Genomic DNA, 14,636 nt, shown 5'->3' with positions numbered 1-14,636 from the left:
TCCCAGCGTATCCAGTTCAAATTACTAACACTGACCTACAAAGCTATCCATAACCTTTCTTCTCTGTATATCTACAAACTAACCTCTGGTCCTCCCAAGACCTCCTTCTCTCCTCCACACTTATTCGTTCCTCACCCAATCGCCTCCAAGAACATCGCCCATCTCCTGGAAGTCTGTGCCCCAACACAACCGATTATTCACATTTGGATCCTTCAGATGGAACCTGAAAACCCATCTCTCCAAGAAAGCTTACAGCCAGTAATGACTACGCTGCCACCTCACCATCACCGGAGCTGCTGGAACCCCCGACCTACTGTCTCCTTCCCCACCATCCTGTAAAATGTAAGCCCGCAAGGGCAGGGTCCTCTTCCCTCTGTACCAGTCTGTCATTGTTAGTTTGTCTACTGTAAGTGATATTTGAATTTTGATGTAACCCATTCTCATGTACAGCACCATGGAATTAATGGTGCTATATAAACAATTAATAATAATGAAAAATAATAATGATTAAATCAGCCATGATCTGCCGAGAAATATGCAGGCTCGGCCTGCGTGCCCAGGACTTTTGACGTATGTGTATGGGGTTAAAAGCATTTTTTTTTTTACATGAGATGTTGCCTTTAAACTCTTGTAGTAAATATTGTTTATGCTCCTAATTAATCCAAAACATTTCTGACCTGCTAGCGCAGGTCTTGCAATGGACTTTTATTTACAGCCCACCCAACGCAATACCTTATATAGTAAAAGCCATAGTACTTGGCAGGGGCCACTAACAAATGTACAAGGCTCTGGGGTTCCACTACATACATTGCTTACATCGAACTAATGTTGGATTAGATACCAGCCAATAGGGTTGCAGGTGTTCCCTTCGTTTTCATATTGATGAAGCATACTACAGATGGATTACCGTTTACACTCGAGTATAAGCAGAGTTTTTCAGCACATTTTTTTGTGCTGAAAACGCCCCCCCTCCTCGGCTTTACTCGAGTGAGGGGTCCAGAACATAGAGGGAGAGGAGCAGTGGCGGAACAGCGAGTCACAGGAAGCAGGAGTCGGCTGCTGCGGCTAACGTCTGTGCCCGCTGCTAAAAAGAAATGAATATTCACTGAATTGGCAATGAATATTCATTTCTCTGTAATAGCACGCAGTGTCAGCCGCAGCAGCCGGCTCCTGCAGCTACCAGGCGGTCACGTGTGCCCGCTACTTGATAAATGAATATTCACCTCTCTCCACTCCCATGGGTGTGGAGAGAAGTGAATATTCATTTCTCTTAAGTAGCAGCACGTGACCGCCCGAAGGCTGACACTGTTTGCGCTACTTAATACTCACAGCCCTCCACGCACATTGTTCCGGTGTGGGGAGAGGTGAATATTCCGGCAGCTGTGCTATGCTTGTAAGCAGCGCATGACGTCCCTGCCATGCGCTGTTTGCAAGCATAAAGCAGCTGCTGGTACGGAACAAGACGCTGCAAGGGAGCACAGGAAGGTAAGTATAATGGTTTATATTTTTTATGTTTTTTGATGGGGGCCAATAATACCAGGATATGGATGAGGAGCCATACACACAAGGATTGTCCCTTTGCAGCCATGAACACAAGGATAGGGATGAGGGGACAATGCATACCAGGCATACTCGAGTCAATAAGTTTTCCCAGTTTTTTTTGTTAGGTAAAATTAGGTGCCTTGGCTTATACAATATATATATTCATAACGTCAGACTGCTACTTTGCATTTTAACAATCTGTGCTGCAAATACAATAGCTGTTCTGTTGGATCATACCAGACGGACTAGCCTTGTCAATAACCTTCCTGTGACAATAACTTGGTTGTCAGTTCATTAACTGACATTCCATAGACCACTTTCGGTAGGCACTAACTGCTCATACTGTGAGGACACACAAGAGCTGCTCTTATGGAGATATTTTGACCCAGTCACCTACATATCATAATTTGAACCTTGTTAATGCTCAGAGATCCTTACAGCTTTCCCGTTTGTCTGGCAAATACACCTCCCAACATTGAAATTGCAACACCAAGAAGGAAGTAGTGGAATTATTAAAATAACAGGATTGGTAGACATGTGAATATGTAAATGAAAAAATGTTCAAGATCAAATAGGAGTGCCACAAGCAAAAATACATGGACTTTCACTCCTTGGCATGCTGTGTTGAGTTTACTACTGGTTGTCTAAGGAATGTTCTGCCATGCTGAATTCACTTTAACATGTAAATCATCAAGATCCACTGTTGGCAGCTCTCTATGCAATTACTGATCAATAATATCCCAGATGTGCTGAGTGGAGACACTTCAAGCCATGGTAGCACATGTAGGCCACACAGGCTGCTCACAATATCATGCGCAATATGTGGTGCAAAGCGGCACCTAGGACACTGGAGAAATGGCCATACCACTGGTTCTAGTGACCAAATCAATGTGTCTTTAGAATGAGTATTAGAGGGGTCCGGCTACCATACATTATGCCATCCCACACTATAATCCTGGGAGTAAGAGCAGTGCAATGTTCCCTTTCAAGGTATTGCTCGTGTAGCCTCCAGGTCAAGACAAATGCCGGTTTCACCAATGGAGATGACAGCCCTCTATTCCAGCCTCCCGTCTCCATCTGGAAACCACATGAGCAAAGCCACGACGAGGCCCTCACCGGTCTTACGCCCCAAAGTTGTTTAACCCTTTATAAACATACCTAGTTGAATCTGTGAAACTTGGCCAGTTTAACCCTCCGTCAGGCGCAATAGATCTGACAGGCACACAGTAATTAGTTTCACTTCTCTCTCCTTGCCCACTTATCAGAAAACCCCACCCCTCCTAGTTATCTCCTGACTCTACAGGCTCTGTGAAACCTGATATCACAGTGACTCAGCAGACCTTCTAGTGAGCAGATATCAACACTTTGGCTTCTCAGGCACATTGCGCCTGATTTCAACACAAATTGAAAGGTTAGTATTTTCTTTTTTTATTCATCACGATTGTGTATTTAGCTTGTTTTATGAAGGATTAATGCTAAGTTAGTGCACATAAGTACTGTTTTCTTAGACAAAAGGAGGGTGGCTTCTAAGGCACATTGCGCCCTAACACATACTCTTTCTCTCTTGCTTCAGATTTTCTGCTGCAATGGCCAGAAAACAGTATGATTCATCTAAACCCCTTCATTTAGAAGAAATGAAGATTTTTTTGTTAGAAGATGATGAGGAAGAACCAGCAGTAACTGAGGATTTAGAGGAATCTAGTGACATTTCATCTGAAGATGAGGTAGCAGAATGTAACACTGATTCTGGAACAGAGCAGGATGGTGATGACACTGATACAGAGGAAACAGACACAGATCTAGCTTATTATTTGGGCAAAGATAAAAATACAAAGGACGTCCCAAGGACGTTCCAGAACAAACACCGACTCTACCACCTTCTAAAAGACGCAGTTGTACTACCTGCTCATTTGTATCTGGTTTCAGAAGGCTTTCTAAATATGACTGCAAAATATGTAAAGAATCAATCTGCCTTTCCCATGCAACTTTCGTCTGCCAGCCTTGCTTTTCTAAGTGTACCTGTGCTGCTTCTGCTGCAATTGAAACCACTGAAGATGAGTAGAAAATAATTAAGTAACATCTAAGTGCAATATCCTTTAAGTTTTTTTCCATAATTTTATATTTAAGCAATAGTTAAGTAAAGATAACTGGAGCCTATTTGGCGGTACTACCGAAAAGTGGTACTTTTAGTTTTAATAAGTTTATGGTTAATAAATGTTTTTTTTTTGCATCTGATTTGGTGTAATCTCTTTTAATACATTCCTATGAAGGTCACTGACTACTTCTATAGTCCTGAAATTGAAATATGTAGCTACTATAGGTGGTTTTCTGACCTGTGCTTGTCAGGCACATTGCGCATGAACTGAGGAGAATCTATATTGCGCCTGACGGAGGGTTAATGCCAGGTCTGATGCCCAGAAGGCGCTGGGGCAGGATAGGGGGTCCCCTGTTTCTGCAGTGTGACTGATCAGTAGCCTGAAGCCATGTAATCCTTCTCCCAATACCCATTTTTGTCCTACTATTACATTTTGCGGAGCAGCTTGGAACCCAGGCACCGCCCTGCTGGTATTTTATTATTTATTGTGGTCATTTCTGCTTGTTATTAAACTTGTACATAAGAAAGAAACCAACTGCGGCATCCTGCAGTGCAGTACTTGTAGCTGGAGAGGTAAACGTGATGTTTGGCTTCACCGGCTCTCATGCATTATACCACAGGAACCCAATATGGCAGTGTATTGTGTGCACGGCGCAAACAGCCTCCCCGCTGTGCTCCGGTGCGGAGAAGCGGCCACGTAACGAGCCCTAGTCAGTAAGCACAGAACTCCCTCCCCCGCATACCTGCCGCTGACAGCCGGCTCCGGACACCAATGTACCGGAAGCTGTGCTGCGCCACTTCCCAGCAGACAGGCACCGCCTCCCACGAAGAGACTACCACCAATAGTAGCGCGCCTTACACCAGAATTCACTACGTCACGGAATGAGACGAGAGCTGTGATTGGATGCTGGCATAGCCAATAGGGGTGAAGCCAAGAAATCTGGGTTAAAGGGGTTGGGGCAGTTCAGAGACCTTGTGAAGTCAGACATGAAGGACTATCCAAGAATAGAAATGTTACACCGGGAATGCACTGTCACTGCGGTATACACGGGGTTTATAAGATGCAGTACACACTTGTTCTTCCTAGTGGTTGAGAAGAAAAAAAAGCTGCAAGAGATTGTATAAAGCCCTTCATTTCAGTGCCTGCATTACTTACTATCCAGGAGTAGGGGGCGATGTGGAGCCACATCCAGCCTGACTGAAAGGAGCTGCTCGACTCCATAGTAGCATTCTCCATCCCATAACTGTAGCACAGGGCAGCCCAGCTCTGCAGCCCAGCCAGGGGCAGAGGAGCAGACACCGGGCAGAGGAGACTGAACACAATAATATACAAAGAGCTGGAAATGCTTCGATGTTCACGGGCCAGATACGCAGCACCGTTTCCGAGTGGAAAATCCACAGCAATTCTGGCTCCGGCAAAGCTGTGGAAATCAGAAACCGCCTTGTGTCCAGCAATGTGCAGGGTCAGCGCTAGCAGGGACCCATTCATTTACATTACCCAATGGCTTGGAATATTTATTTTTTTGTGAACATTGGTGCCCGATTAATCACTTGCGATTTATTGCAATCATCTTACTTGCCTCGTGATAGTCGCTGACTATTTTCGCTGCAAATTTTCCAAAATTGTGCATCCAGTTCCTGAATTTGGCACAATGCAAAAAGATTCCATAAAATGTTTGAGTTGTTTTTCTCTATTTTATCTACCATGTTCGCTGTATGGTAAAACTGACCTGGCAATATGATTTTTCAGGTCACTACTTGTACACGGATGCCAATCATAAAAAAAACAAAAAACCTAAGAAATTTGCACGAATCACCATTTTCCAAGACCCGTAACGTTATCATTTTTCGGCATATGGGGCTGGGTGAAAGCTTATTTTTTTGCAATCTGAGCTGTTTTTTTCTGATACCATTTTGGGGTAGATATGAGGTTTTGATCTCCTCCTATTGCAGCGGCCAAAACGCTATAAAATAATTCTAGCACTAAGATTTTTTTTTTCTCATTGCGCCAATTATTGAGATTAATTTTATATTTTGAAAGATCTGACTTTCACGAACACAGCGATACCAAATATATGTGTATTTTTTTATTTATTTTTTTAATGACTTGTACTTTTGTATTTTTATTCATCATATTTAATCTCTTTTTTCTGTAGTATACGTTGGGGATGTGACCCCATCATGGACTCCACATACTCAGCTACACAGCCTTTCCAGGAGAGGTGATCCCGGCCTTAGTTGCAAGCTACGCCAGGTTTCTCTTCACTCCCCATTTAGAGAAGACATGGTTTAGCACATGGAGAAGTAGGACATTAGTGATAGGGACGAGAGCTGCCACCAGGAATTTCAGGGCCCCATACTGGCAAATTTTTCGGGGCCCCCTTGAGACTCCGCCGAGACTCCACCCCAGCTCCGCCTCCACGCATTGAACCTTCCACAATCCCACTGCCCACTGTTGGAAAAACTCCACTTCTGCACCACGTTCTCACCAATCACACATTATCAGTTCCCATCGAACACCATATCACATACTTAGCCAACAGCTTTTGTTTTGGCCAAAAGATTTTTCATCCACCACTACAACAAGGCAGACTCTTTTGGGACGGTAATACTCTAACCTATTAAACATTTCTTTAAATATCCAATACTCTTTTTAGGTTCATTTTTATTTTTTTTCTTCAAGGGAATATATCAAATACATTTTTTTAAATGACAAATAATACCACATGTAAGGGACAAATAGCACCACACCATGGCCAGACCACATATTATCACCACATAGTGAACAAATAATACCAAATACAAGGGACAAATACCATCACACCATCACCAGACCACATATTAACAACACATAGTGACTGAATAATATCACATACAAGGGACAAATACTGTCACACCATGACCAGACCACATAGTGACAGAATAATATCACATACAAGGGACAAATACCACCACACCATGGCCGGATCACATATCACCACCACATAATGACCATGGCTGGACCACACATTACCACCACATAGTGACCGAATAATACCACATACAGGGGACAAATACCAACACACCATGACCAGACAAAATATTACCACCACATAGTGAACGGATAACAATGACGAACTGAAAGGATCTGCCATATAGTGTATGTCCGAATAATGTTCCACTGTTGAACGGAAAAAATTGCGACCCAACGGTGGCTTCCAGAAAAGGAACGGTGACAGCGCATGTACCGCTCTCGCCATTCATTTCTATAGGAACTCCAAAAATTTCTGAATGACCTATGTTGCATACACAAAGGTCCCAACAGGATGATATATCTCATCAACATGCCATAAATATCCCTGCTGGGACAGGGAACTTTCTAATTATATGGTCAAAATATACAGATATTCACCTGTACTTTAGTCAGAGATAAGTATACACTAATATAACCAATTCTGCCTCCATAAAGTAGCAATATTGTGCTCAGATAACAGGTCTGTGCAGGCAGTCAGCAGGGGATTATTACGCTCTGGACTTTACAAGAGTCCACAGCACTGATCAGACTGTTCTTGGGAGAGGTAACAAGGGCCTTTCTGCTGTCTTCACTTGTCTTTGTTAGTGGATAATTGGAAACAATTATGGAGCCTTGAAGTAAAAATACCACACCGGCGTTTAATCCAACCACAGCTGAGTTAAAAGCAGCTGGCAAACAGGCAGACGGAGTGTGCTGCTTCTGCCACGCAAATTAAACAGAAATTGAGAAAACGCTGTGTGGCCTGAAGTACTTTATGACAAATGCACAGTCTGCTGGAATAATGCAAATCGGGGTACTTACTGGTGTGCGTGATGTACACTGTCAGGAATCCGTCTCTCCGTGGAGGCCAGTAGGTGATGATAAAAAGACTGCGCTCAATACAGGGAGCGTCCTCCTGTTTGCATGTGAAAGCCCCCTGTGCGGTGAGCCACAAAATTACGGCGAGCAGCCTGGGTCGATGGAGCCGTTGTGTAGTAGCGTGGCGTGGTGAAGCGGTGACGTCACCAGTCCGCAATGACGGACGTGTGCAGAGGCCAATTTCCGACGCATTTCGGGGGAGTCATCCCCCTTTCTCAAGGAGCCTTTTTTGCATTTTGTCTTTACTCTATTATTTCTCCTGAAAATATATGAGTAAACTGACAAATGGTTGATCCATCTGTGTCCCTACCAGTCTAACCTTGGCTGATCACTGCTGACAGTATCAGTGTCACGATCCATTTTTGGATCTGTGTCAGTTTGGGCTGCTCACATATAAACTTTTTTCCTTTCAGGCCATCGGGGGGTTAATACTAGTTTTTCCTCCCGATGGCAGCTGGTGTTACTACATGTTTAGTTAGTCTACGTGTGCTGGTGGTGACCACCCCACCCTCCTCCAACCCCTCCTCCTATGAGGACTCCGCCTCTCATGGTTGGCTAATGGTGAGGGTTGAGACTTGCCCCTACTCCCTGGAGGCACCTCTGCTGCCCCCACTGGAGAAGAAGGGGACGGTTGTAGAAAGGTGGCCGAGACAGTAGCCCCCAGGAAACAGCCCTCACACGACTGATCCCAGCTGACTACTTCTCTAGACCGCCAATCTATTAACAGGTTGTGTCTTTCCATCCTAGATCCCGTATTACCTGGAAATATATGGTTAGGGCCTTAATAAAGGATGGCGTCCACAGGGATAAAATAGACGGGATTGGTACTGGAAAGATGTGGAAACTGTATCAAAAGAGAGGAATTAATAAAAAGCCGGATGTTTCACATAATAGAGAGGTTACAGTAAAAGATTCTGAATCTCCACAGCAGGGACGAGACAGAACACGGGGAGAGAGAGGGCCCAGTCCCTTTCAAAGCCCACAGCACCGGGGACTGAGGATCTTTATGCTGAAATGAAATCCTTGATACAGGAATTCAAAGCCCATATGAAGAGGCTATCATTTGATCCTTCCAAGATGTCGTCATCTAAAATGGAGGATCAATGGGGGGAAGAAGAAAAGAGTTATTGATTTGCTGACCATGCACCACAAGTGGACAGACGCCCCCATGTAGATTTGGTGATTAACTGAACAATAAAAACAGCCAACATGATAAAGCTTTTGAAGATACAAGAGTGGAGGGTGGAGGCCAGTTTAATTTATGTAAATCCAAAACAATTCAGTGGGCACAAGGTTATAATTACATGATTAGGAGGAGACTGGTGTGCATGTGCCTAGTATTACTGAATGGAACAATACTGTGTGCATACCTCCCAACTTTTGAAGAAGGCAAAGAGGGATAAAGGCAAATTATAGACCACGCCCCTAGCCACACCCATTTTAGTAGTCACGCCCATATCCACGCCCCAACCGCACCCATTTAGCACTGCTGATCACACTGTTTCATAAACAATAATTATAAACAGAAAAAAAATGGAGCGCTGTATGGAGCGCTGATGCCCCGCCGCCACTTCTCTGTCCTCCTGCTGAGTCCCAAACGATTACCTCCTCCTGAGGTGACATGCTATAAGCTGACCTCCAGAAATGAGGTCAGCAGTCATTTCCAGCGGTCAGCTTACAGCATGTCACTTCCGGTGGGACGTGATGTGCGGCGTAGAGTGCATACACCCAGTGGCGTAGCAACTGTTTGTGGCGCCCGGGGCGGTCGAAAAATTTGCCGCCCCTTTGGTCGTTGATAATCCGTAAGGGGCTGGGGGGCCCCACCTATAGCGTCACACAGAGGGCCCCCACCAAACAGCGCCACACAGAGGACCCCCACCAAACAGCGCCACACACAAGGCCCCCAGCAAATAGCGCCACACACAAGGCCCCCAGCAAACAGCACCACACAGAGGACCCCCACCAAACAGCACCACACAGAGGGCCCCCACCAAACAGCGCCACACAGAAGGCCTCCACCAAACAGCACCACACAGAGGGCCCCCAGCCAATAGCGCCACACAGAGGGCCCCCACCAAACAGCGCCACACAGAGGACCCCCACCAAACAGCACCACACAGAGGGCCCCCACGAAACAGCGCCACACAGCGGGCCCCCACGAAACAGCGCCACACAGAGGGCCCCCATCTATAGCAACACACAGAGGGCCCCCACCAAACAGCGTCACACAGAGGGCCCCCATCTATAGCGCTAGACAGAGGGCCCCCACCAAACAGCGCCACACAGAGGACCCCCACCAAACACAGTCACACAGAGGGCCCCCACCTACAGCGCCACACAGAGGGCCCCCACCTACAGCGCCACACAGAGGGCCCCCACCAAACAGCGTCAAACAGAGGGCCCCCACCAAACAGCGTCACACAGAGGGCCCCCATCTATAGCGCCACACAGAGGGCCCCCACCAAACAGCGCCACACAGAGGACCCCCACCAAACACAGTCACACAGAGGGCCCCCACCAAACAGAGTCACACAGAGGGCCCCCATCTATAGCGCCACACAGAGGACCCCCACCAAACAGCGCCACACAGAGGACCCCCACCAAACACAGTCACACAGAGGGCCCCCACCTACAGCGCCGCACAGAGGGCCCCCATCTATAGCGCCACACAGAGGGCCCCCACCAAACAGCGCCACACAGAGGACCCCCACCAAACACAGTCACACAGAGGGCCCCCACCTACAGCGCCACACAGTGGGCCCCCACCACATAGCAAGTGCCAACCATGACGCTACCACAGAAAGGAAACCAAAATAAGTGTCTCATGAAGATAAACCCTGTATACCCGTCATTGCGAGGGGGTCACCTGCCCAGGACCCCCATGTATTAGCAAGAGCTGTGGATTAAAGATGTTTGTGTACTAATACCACAAATATCTGGCGGTCCCCAGTAAAGGTGGATTAACAGCGAAACCCTGTCTGCAATGAAACAATCCAATAAAATATCACAGAAGAAAAAAATAAATCCAAAACCTGATGGTCGCGTTGCTGTACGTCCTGGTGCGCAGTAGCGCGACAGCGCAAACACCGGCACCAGGGCATCCAGGAAGCTCATCCAGCAATTTGACCATTCTGCATTTATAATGCTTTTGCTTAAATTCAGCTTACTTACAGATGTAGCAGAGCCAAGTTTGTCATTTGGCATAACTCACTCATTGTCACATAATAAGGTAATTTTTTTTGCATTGGGTCCTACTAATATATATCAAGCAATTGCATTGAGAGCAATTCCCTGGCAATCTTTCTTTTTTTCCCCTCAGTTCTCAGCAGTTGTGTCAACCACCAGCTGTACGACATGCGCAAGGGGTGTAAGAAAATCGGTCATAAGGGTACGGAAAATTCAGGCTCCTAAACTGGGCTACAAGATGTGGAACGGGAAAGTGCTTACAATGCAATTGCTTCACTGCTTGTACAGCATGCAGTTATATGACACACCCAACTCTGCTATATCTGTGCATAACCACATCACTATTATCAGCTCTGAGCAGCTGCTGCAGAACCTCTTGGCAGGGATCACACACACAGAGGGCATGCAGCCTGGTGAAGCAGTTTTTTCCATTAATAATAAAAAAAGAAAAAAAAAACTTCATGAGTTTTCCACTAGTTGCACATACTAATAGGATTAGCAGGGCTGCCCTGCTCTCCCCCCATGCCTGGGGCACAGATCCCTGCAGCATATCTTCCTGGCACTCTATAGCCCCTCACCCACACAGTGCCCCCAGCACAGCAGGGGGGCAGCTTACCTGCAGGGCAGGAGTGGGCATCAGCCTGGCAGAGGACTTGGTTCCCGGGCACATCCAGCATGAGTGAGAGCATGGAGCAAACCCCGCCCTGGATCCAGTGTATACACATCAGACTGGGCTGGTCTACAGCAATCCCAGCCACCCCCATAACTGGAGGAAGGAGGAGACCTCCAGCACTGCTGTATCATCCACAGCCAGGCAGACTGGGCGGAAATGAGTTCTCCCACAGAGAATTGCTGCTGCTGCTGCCGCGCCGCCCCCCACACACGTGCCGCCAGGGGCGGACCGCCCCCCCCATGCTACGCCACTGCATACACCGCGATTGCGGGATAGATAGCTTCCCGGCCGGGACGGCGGGATACGGCCCCGAAATTGGGACTGTCCCGTGGGAATCGGGCGGGTTGGGACCTATGTGTGTGTGGGGAAAGAGTTGAGGCAAGATATCTCACCAATTGTATAAATAATTAAAGTGACTGTGTTTAATGTTGATACTTATTGTGCTTCAGGTATACTGGAAAGACTCTTCAACTTATTAGCAAAGGAACCTTCCAAAATATCAGTCGCTGAATCCTGTTCAAAGACTGACACCACTGAGGGACTGCTCAGATTGACTCAGTGGGCACACCATAAATATGGACACCTGGGAGAAATAGCTGCTTACTAATGGGCACAGACCAGAGGGTTGCCCATCAGGTTAGATTTGTTAAAGGATTTGGATCCTCACATCCTATCAATGATGGTGTAAAAATCTGGGGGACAAAGGTCCTCCAGAACCTGCCAAAGTAATTGTTCGTGGAGCAGATAATGTGCTGATAGTTATTAAACCCGAGCAAAAGAAGTGGGAACACGTCCCAACTGACAGGTGTTATCTCAGAGAATAATATATATATATATTTTTCCCTTTAGATCAGAATTTGGAAATGGTGCATCATTGCAGCCACTGTGTCATGGTCCTTTCAACTTCTGCCACTACCCAAGAGATCTTCAGATGAAAAACCGAGAGACCAACCATGGAAAATAGAGCTTTATGGAAAACCAAACAGAATTTATGGATTTACTTGGCTTAGCTGATGAACATTAATCATTTTGGTATGACAAAGACTACTACTGCTACCAATATATTAGAAACTTGTCTGGTGGCAGTATCAACCCCTTTACAGTTATGGACAAAGCTGATAGGGGTATCTATTCAAGATGAAGACATACAAGAAGAAAATATGACCCAGAACTTCATATATAATAAGAATTTTTGCTATAATTTGTGCATGCATTGCTTTGTGTTGTTGTATACAGTGTACGCTTATATGGTACCTTGTAAAAATAATGTTTGGCTCAAAATAGCCAAGGGTGGATTGTAGTGCAAATACAAAAATGACAATTTTGCACTATACTTTATGTCACCTCAAGGCAGAGTACACTGGCAGGATGACAGAGTGTGAAAGATTTGTGCCCTAACCAAACTTGTGTACCTTCTGGACCAACAGTATATACCTTTGCCAACCAAAGTTGGCTATCTTGTCATGGTCTTACTATTTTTAGCTTTAGGCCACAGGTGTGTACCTGGTTGTGTTTTATGCAAAGTATTTCACCTTTTAACAAAAGTTGTGTACATTGTTAGGAAATCACCAACAATAAACACAACTTTTCAGGTGAAATACTTTGCTTCAAACACAACCAGGAACACAACTGTGGCAAAAAGCTAAAATTTACCCACAGTTATATACCTGGTTTTGAATACCTTTTTACCTTTTAAATACCCTGTATTTAACCTTTTTTTTTAAACATATTTCGCCGCAGAAAGAAATGACAGACAGCCAGTGTAAACAATAATTTAACTTTTATTTAAAATATTTTTTTTGTGTAAACTGTTTTTAAAGTTAAAAAAACTTTTTTAATAAAGGTTTGAAACCAACCAAATGGGCATTTTTATTACAAAAAAAACATTATAACTCGGTGTAGTGTGGGGTGGAAATACTGCTGGAGGGGCTGCGGGACACTTCGACAATGGGAGTGTGGAGAGAGGACTGGGATCGTGGTGGGGAAGGAACAGTTAGAGGTGATGGTGTGGAAAAAGCTACAGAATGGGTGGACATGTGGGAGGCAGAAGAGGTGGTGGGCGGTGGAGTGGAGGGTTGGGCAGGGACTGTAGGAGCAGATGATGTTGATGGAAAGTGGTACGGGGAAGGAGTTTGGTACGGGGAAGGAGTTTGGTACGGGGAAGGAGTTTGGTACGGGGAAGGAGTTTGGTACGGGGAAGGTTGCTGGAAGTGGGGAGATGTCTGGTACTGGGGAGGTTGCTGGTACTGGGAAGGTTGCTGGTACTGGGGAGGTTGCTGGTACTGGGAAGGTTGCTGGTACTGGGAAGGTTGCTGGTACTGGGAAGGTTGCTGGTATGTAATAGGAGGGGGAGGATGGAAAGTGGCTGGAGGGGGTGCAGATGTAATAGGAGGGGGAGGATGGAAAGTGGCTGAAGGGGGTGCAGGTGGAGAAACTACAGTGGTGGGAGGTGGAGGTTGGGAGGTAACCTGCTGTAGACCACCGTGGCACGAATGCATTACATGCATCTGCTGGGTAGGAGATAGTGTTGCCATACGCTCCACAGCAGACCTGAAAAAGGTGTGGTTTGGCGAAGATCTTGCTTCTGAATGCATGGTTTGCAGAAGTGTCTTCACCTCCAGAATGCTGGAGTTGATCTGCTGAAAGCCTGCGGAGATTTGCTCTGACAAGACTTTTAGACAGTTCTGGAAAGATGCATTCAGATGCAAGAACTCTGGCGCATAACTCTTTTCCTGACCCCTCTGCCGCTGCCGCCCAGTACCCGCAGGTGTACTAGAGGTGGCAGGGGCAGAAGGGTGGGGTAAAGGGAAAGCGATCTCCTCACCAGCAGCTTCATGTAATGTAGGCGGCCACGATGCTCCTGTGCTGGTGGATGGGACAGATGGGTCGAATGTGTGGGAAGGCTGGGAAGGTGCAGATGTACCGGGGCGGTCGAAGTGTCCCTCGGTGCCGGTCTCCTCAGGGATCGCCTCAGAAGGGTCCAATCGTGCAGGCTCCCGAGTGCTGCTCACCGTGCTGTGGAATAAAGAGAAAAAAAACACAATTAAAATACTGACATGGTATGGCCCTGGCTGAAAAAAAAAAAGTTACATCTAACATTTTTTTTCACATGTGGTGTGTAATATTTACCTTCTAGTGACCATTGTTTCCCGGAGGAACGACAGGACTTGTGCGTACTTGTACTTGCTCCTGCGTCCTCCAGATCCACTCGGGGCCCGCATCTCTTTATTGAACTCCTTCTTGAAACGATCCCTCACAGACCGCCACCG

The 14,636-nt window shown here is 46.3% G+C and overlaps 1 protein-coding gene across 4 annotated transcripts in view; it reads right to left on the bottom strand.

Annotated features, from left to right (window-relative positions):
- Positions 1 to 11,424, bottom strand: part of RABGGTA (Rab geranylgeranyltransferase subunit alpha) — a 116,844-nt gene extending 105,420 nt beyond the window's left edge. Inside the window, exon 1 of one of the 4 annotated variants that reach the window (XM_073575348.1) lies at positions 11,311 to 11,424. The gene's annotated coding sequence lies outside the window, so the exon portion shown is untranslated. Of the gene's footprint in view, positions 1 to 2,473; positions 2,498 to 2,700; positions 2,724 to 4,380; positions 4,505 to 11,310 lie in introns of those variants that run through there. The other 3 variants (XM_073575347.1, XM_073575349.1, XM_073575350.1) reach the window with 3 other exon arrangements.
- Between the last annotated feature and the right edge of the window lie 3,212 nt (positions 11,425 to 14,636).

Source organism: Dendrobates tinctorius, unplaced genomic scaffold, assembly GCF_039654945.1.
Source record: "Dendrobates tinctorius isolate UK_male_01 unplaced genomic scaffold, ASM3965494v1 ptg000044l, whole genome shotgun sequence".
NCBI classification, from domain to species: Eukaryota; Metazoa; Chordata; class Amphibia; order Anura; family Dendrobatidae; genus Dendrobates; species Dendrobates tinctorius.
This window is presented reverse-complemented; position numbering and strand designations above follow the sequence as displayed.